The 6910-nt window shown below is 44.2% G+C and overlaps 1 protein-coding gene across 1 annotated transcript in view; it reads left to right on the top strand.

Moving 5' to 3' along the window:
- The first annotated feature begins 1725 nt into the window (after positions 1–1725).
- Positions 1726–6910, top strand: part of dcn (decorin) — a 28956-nt gene continuing 23771 nt past the window's right edge. The window contains exon 1 of the mRNA XM_033615069.2: positions 1726–2217. The gene's annotated coding sequence lies outside the window, so the exon portion shown is untranslated. The remainder of the gene's footprint in view (positions 2218–6910) is intronic.

Here is a 6910-nt window from a genome sequence, read left to right as displayed (position 1 = left end):
GACCGCAGAGAGACATACAGACAGAGAGAGAATGACAGTGTTGAGACACAGAGGGAGGACAGCTCAGCCCATTCAGGTGGCCACAGTGCCAAATGCAAGATGTGGGCAGAGAGTGGCAACAGCCAGGGAGGTAAGTCCACTGGAGAGGGAAGAAATGTGTCTCTCCATTTTGTCTCATACTGTAATTTTTTTTGCAATTAATAGAACACATTCGACTCGGGGTGAAAGGTGTCTGTGCGTAACAATTTTTATCGGATTAAAAATCACAAACAAACTTCAGATTTGGTGTGCAAAGGTCTTTAGATGGTGAACGTGGTGAACGTTATGGCCTCTAAACATCAGCATGTTAGCTTTGTCACTGGGATCATGTTAGCATGCTGACATTAGCATTCAGCTCAAAGCACCACTGTAGCTAAAGCCTTACAGAGCTCAAAGCATGGCTGCAGACTCTTATACCACATTTGTAACACATTCTCACTGCAACCTCGTCACATATTGACGTTTCGTCATGGACTTTCCATGTCCAGATATGAGGTGAAAGGTACCCTGGGTGCGTTGGTTGTTGTTTTTCTGGGATGCCATGTCAAGTTCTTTTATCCTTGTCCTGCTGCATTGACCCCTGACACTGTTGGACATTGTATAATGGCAACCGGCCGCGTATCATGCCGATGTGTAAGGACTTTTTTTTTTTTACGTCTGTTTCTGGTGCCGGAAGTCACCGACCAAGCGTTGGATTCCAACGACTTCCGCGTGAGACCGGGTTGGGATTTTCATTGCATTATACGAACGACTCAACACTACTTGATTCAATCATTTTGGTTTTCAATTAGCCAAAGTCGTGGATAGTACCTGGTACTTACCTGGTGGATTAAAAAACTGCTGACGACTGACTGTTCGAAGAAAATCATCACTTCTTCGACACAGGACATCCTGTATAACCCTCACATTTTTGAATAGCCAAGCTACCGTGACTAGCAACCACTGTTCTTTTATTTACTTGACGCAGATTTTTTTTTTGAAATGGCAGCCTATACACTAGGGTGTACACTACACCCTATCATTGACAAAGGGCAGACGTTCTTCTGTTTGGTTGCTGATGAAAGGATTCAGCGAGTGTCGCATTAAAGATGATGTCACGGCAGATTTGTGCGGTCTCTCTATGGCTATCAGCTGAAATTCCACTAACACTGAGGGAGTACGATCAGCATTGGTAAACTAAGTTGAGAAAAGGACCTGGTACCAAACCTGAATTGAAATGAGGCATCAGTCTTATTAACCATAACAACAACCTTTTCGGCGACGGTAGTAGCCGCGTAAGTCTTTAAATACCAACGTTATTTTCTGGCGATGCAATTGAACAAAACACCATGAGGACTACCTCCCACATAGTCCCCCAAAATGCCTCCTTTGCTGTTTCGGGCCAATAAACGCTAATAAACCCAGGACTCCATTAAGGCAACCTAAACAACCTTAATCAAGGTTTGGGGAATGGGGTTAAAACAGATGGAGGTTTGCTGAGAGGAAGTACAAATCTGAACAGATTAGACAAAAGTGTGTGTGTGTGTGTGTGTGTGTGTGTGGTGTTTTTGTTTTTTCCTGGGGGTAGTCGGTGTCGAGGCTGAATGAGGATGAATGACAGAGAGAGTGTGAAAGAGGGAGAAAGGGAGTTTGTGTGCAGCGTTCTCTGCAAAGCTCCACACAGGACCTATCATTACCAGATGTCACAGTGAGGGTGGCTGCCAGCCGAATCACTGCTTATTGCTTTAAACTCCAACTCTCTGCCTCTCTCTTTCTCTTCTTCTTCTTCTCCTTCCTCTTTTCTTCTTTTCCCCCTCCCTTGTCTCTCATCTCCTCCTCTTTCTCTCCTTCTGCCTTTTTTTTTTCTTCTTCCTCCCTTCTCCATTTCCAGCTGTTTTTGGAGCACGCAACGAGAACGGGGGAAGTTCTCCACCAATTGTTTCGGTCCTGAGAGGAGCTCGGCGGTCGGACCCTCCCTCCTCCTATCTCTCTCCCCTCTCTCCTCCTCTGTTTCTCTCTCCTCCCCTTGTTGTGACAGAGCACACCTGCTTGATCTTGGCCGCACGCGCTCCGAGTCCAATTACCCCACAGGCCCTCGCAGCCACTTCACAGTCTCATCCCCCCACTCGACTGGATTTTTGGGAGTCAAGCTCATCTCGTACACTTCTGCTCTCTTCGCCTTGCTTCTACTGAGAACAGGTAGGTTGATACTTTAACTCTGAGAGAGGAGGAAAGTATGGGTAATCATGGATGAAGTGTGGTTAGGAATAAGAAGATAGGTGCCATTATGGATTCATTTTTACAGAGATAAAGAATACTCTTGAGAGGACTGCATGCTTTTTGCTGGATTTTGACTTTTATCATGATAAAATCATTCAATCATTGGTGATTTTAAAAAGTCACATAATTTGCTGATGATGTTATTTTATAAAGAAACAAATGCTACTTGTCTTTTGTTTGCAGTTGAGTTTGTTAAACTGGATTTGCTGACGTCTGACTCACTTCATCATACATTCATTTATGTTGTGTATATTCCAGATATGTTGCCAGGTCTTGTTCCCACAGCTCTCTCTGGCTTTGTGATGAGAGACCTTTAATCATTTCCAGTCCAATCTGCATGCAGCTCGGTGAAAAGAGCAGCAGGCTGGAGAAGGGGGTGTGGTAGTGCAGTTGATGCTGGTACCTCACTCCTTTGCCAAAAAAGACTTATTCTCCTGGCCCATCGTTAATCTCCTGGGTATTCACCTTGGTTCCATGTGATCTTTTCAGGGCTTTGTACGTTTACAATTTCAGCTTGTAGAGTTTTGTAATTTGTTGCATTTAGTGGCAGCACTTGTTGATTGTTTGGATGTAACCCATATGGAGGTGAATTGCTCAAGCTAGTTTTGTGGCAAGTGACTCAGATTTGTAATGCTTACATAAAGAGAAGGGGTTGGGTAAGGGGGGAGGCAGAAAAATTTTGATTTTGTGAAGTTGTTTGCTTCTTCTGCTGGTCAGCATTTGCTAACGTAAGTGGAAAATGCATTAATTTGTTCCTTTTCTCTCTTTGTTTAGCTTTCTTTCCCTCTCTTTTTTTTCTTTCCCTGTGGCGTTTGGGCAGTCTACAAACAAATGAGGGGGGAAAAAAGCTGAAACAACAGTGAGGATTTCTTTGTGTTGATTCAGCCCATTATTGCTTGTCGAGACTTCGATTTGGAGGAGTTGTTTCTGCTGCTTCTCACACTTTTCCATTTCAGCAGTTCATTTGAGACCGCCACCAGACCGTTTTAACCCCAATCTCTTATCTGTCTGCTCTGCGGGGCCTGTTTCTTCTCAACCTCCTCTGCCCACTGTGGCGTTTGCTGCTGTGTTTTCACAGGAGCAGAACAGGACCCAAATTGCTAGGGGCAACTTAAAGTGAGAGGCTTTGAAGAGGAGATGAAGAAAAGAGAGAGAAAAAAAAAAGGCCGTACCTGGCAACGCACAGTGCCATTAATCCCGTAATGGTACAGCTTCCTCTATCAAAGAGAGGTCTGAAGGCTTCCCGGCAAGCCACCACACAACTCTTAGCTAACTCATTACATCCTTTTTGCCAGAAGGGGAAAAAAGCTAATAAGGCTCAGCTGCACTGAATTGCATTGAGTGGACTGGAGTGGAGAGGAAAAACAAGACAAACAAAACAGAATGAAAAGTGGGACTTAGAATAGAATAGACGCTAAAAAAGACATAAACAGTGCACTGAAATACATTCAGTGCAATAAAAGTACTTCAGCAGTTCATATTTTTGAGTTCAGCTGAGCAGATGTTGAACCAGAGAGGGAAGGTTAGGAGGAGACAAGGCCCAGATTTGCACTCAGGGGCTGCATTTTTTCCATCTGGACTTCAACTCTTTGGGTCAAAAAGAGCAAAAGAACAATGGAATTGAATGGACATCAGCCATCAAGTCTTTTTTCCCCCCTTTGCTCACTGGAATACCAGAAAGTTCCACATATCAGTCTTTCAAGCCAAAGTTTTAAGAGTCAGACAGAGAAAGAAAATACCATAAGCTATGGGAGAGAAGCCGGGGAAGGAAGGAAAAGAGCACAAAAAGGGAGGAGGAGATGGAAAGAGAAGAAAGGGCGAGAAGGTTGGGCAGTTCGTCCACGTCTGTGCAGCGCAGACTGTTGATAATGGGACTGAGGTTGATGGCAGGCCGACAGCTCTTCTCATGGAACAGCTGAAATGTGGTTAAACCGCTCGCTGGCTTTCTCGTGCCATGGCTCCAAACAACATGCTTTTGAGACCCTAAAATGATCTTTCAATAATAGTTATGGCTCTGACACGTATTCCCTTTTTCTGCGTTAAGAAATGACATTGATTGTAGTGGTCAAATAAGTGTCTCGGGCATTCTTTGGAGCCAAAAAACGCCCCATGCAGACATACATGGGAGCATGGACGGCTATTTTCCAGACGAGACTGATTTCGCCAAAGTCCTATTACGAGAATGTTTTGGCTCTGAAATTGTTTGTTGGCCGTGCCTTTGCATATTTTCAGATACACATGTTCTTGCTCCCCAAAATCCCCTGATATATCAGAAATTTGTTGAAAATAACGACCGATGACTCCTCTCACCACCGCCAAAGGAAGAGCATCACTCGTTTTTTTACATTTCGGCATCGTTATCGATCATGCTTATGTGTGCAACTGTGTGGGAGGGGAGCTCACATTCATTTGCTGATGGGTTAAAAGGGCCACACGTGTTTTAAACGTCCTGTGGCCTTGTAAATACCTTCCAGTGATTCATTGCTGACAGACGCTCTGCAGAGGCAGACGAAGGCCTGTGGAGAGTTAGAAGGGAGGGGTGGGGGGTTGCGGACAGAGGTGGAGGGTGAGATGGTAGTTGGTGTCTGCTTTATATTGTTCCTTTCACTGCAACATGGTTTGATTTCCTTAAATCACGACACTGTGGTGTGTTCCCTTCATGCTGCAGAAGTTCAAGTGAAAGAATTTGTTGATATGGTAATGGTGCTACGGGTATCTCATTGATTTTCTAAGCTCGAACGTTTCAATGAAAGGCAGTGACAAAGAGGAGAAAGTGACAAAGCAAAGGAGGGAAAATTACTTTACTCCCTCATGCGAGCTCTGCTTCCTGTCTGGGAATCATTAGTAATGCTGGGGCCAGACTTAGGGGGGAGAGTGTAGGGAGGGAGGGAGGGAGTAAGAAGGATGAGACAAAAGAGGGACACTGGAGAATTGACAAGGATGCCGCCACCACAGGAAATGTCAATCTCCACCCCTTTTTTCTTGGTCTGACATGGGATGATGAATCGCAGGTTTGGGAGACACGAGAGAAGAAGATAGAGATGGTTCCTGTGCCATGTACCACATGTCCTTTTCTGGGATGCGGTAGATTGTAAATCTTTTTGAAAATACAGACTAAACTTTCTCACGGCGTCTTGGGCTTTTATACTTTTTGATAGATCTTTTGTATACCCACTATCGTTCTATGCACAGTGCTTCAACCAGGGCCCCTGACAGTGTGTCAGGCTTTGAAGCCAATTTTTGTAGTGGCCAAACAGTGGAATTACAACTTCCGTGGTCTGTTATGTGATGCCACTGAGCCCAAAAAGACTTTTCCCCATAGACTTACATTGTGAAAGAGATGTCTGTTTCTTTGAGCATCACAACCCTTGCAAATGACTTGTTTCACTTTCTGAATTTGATCCATTTGATCTGACAACAAGTCTAGAAAAGCCTGACAATTAAATCATTCAGTCATTCAATTAAGCGAAGGGCTAAACCGGAAGTTAGCTGCTTGGCTTGCAAACGTCTGTACCATAGATCCGACAAATTTTACACCCAGGAAGTCAAACTTTTTTTGGCTTTTTGTGCCACTGAGCAACTTTCACAGAAATCAATGGGGCCACGCCTTGAACTCTGTATCCAGCTGTCTATGTATCCATGGTTTCAACAAGCATCTGCTGACCATTCAAAGCCCTTTGGCACTCTTTGGAAGGCCTTGAACCTTCATTTAACCTTTGTTTTCCTGGTTCACCATTGATTAAAGTTCAGATAAGAACTTTCATGAACTTAATTCACTAGTACATGAACATCGTCACCCAGATTTCACAGAAGTCACCATATACGTCTTTAAAGTTAAGTCAAAAATGGCTAAATGCATCACCCTAAAAGTCCATCAGTGGGAAGCTGGATTAGGTATAAATGTCTTCCACGTTTGCACTGATTAGTGTCAGTCCACTTCTTGTGAATAAAGCCTGTCCAATTTTCGTCTTGTAAACTAGCATACAGCTGTACCACAATGTGATAACTGGCCAAGTTCCCCCAGTGAAGCCATGCTGACTTGATACATTGTAAAACCAACTCTGGAGACTGGAATTTATAATGGTTCAATGGGTACACCCAACTGCCCAGTTAGTGAGGTATCAGGTGAACATGCTCTATCTGAAAGGTTATTAAAAAGAAGTGGGGATACAAACAAGAATCATCTGCAAAAACAACAAAGTTTCATCTCAGCAATGAGTCAGTTTTGGGAAAAGGTCGTAAAGAGTCAGATCATGTTCCTGAGCTGCAGGGCACCAAATGAAGTTTGATTTCCAGCTTGGTGTGATCTCTGTGAACATGAAAATGATAAGGGGAATACCTTTAACCCATAACACAAATCGTCTTTGAAGAGATAAGCAATGCTGATACTGGCAAGGTGTGAAGTTTGCATGGTCAAGTCATGTTCCAGCATGCTCTGTTGGCAGCCCTCTGGGTTCAGCACACACACAAACACACGTGTGTGTTTGAAGAGCTTCAGGTGTCTGTATGAAGGTGGGGGCATCTTTTTAGAGCAGGGCCGTCCCGCAGGGCCGGTGGACACATCTGAGCACACTGGTAATGAAAGAACCGATGCCTGGGGCACAGCAGGTTG

The sequence above is a fragment of the Epinephelus lanceolatus genome, chromosome 23, assembly GCF_041903045.1.
Source record: "Epinephelus lanceolatus isolate andai-2023 chromosome 23, ASM4190304v1, whole genome shotgun sequence".
Lineage (NCBI taxonomy): Eukaryota > Metazoa > Chordata > Actinopteri > Perciformes > Serranidae > Epinephelus > Epinephelus lanceolatus.
This window is presented reverse-complemented; position numbering and strand designations above follow the sequence as displayed.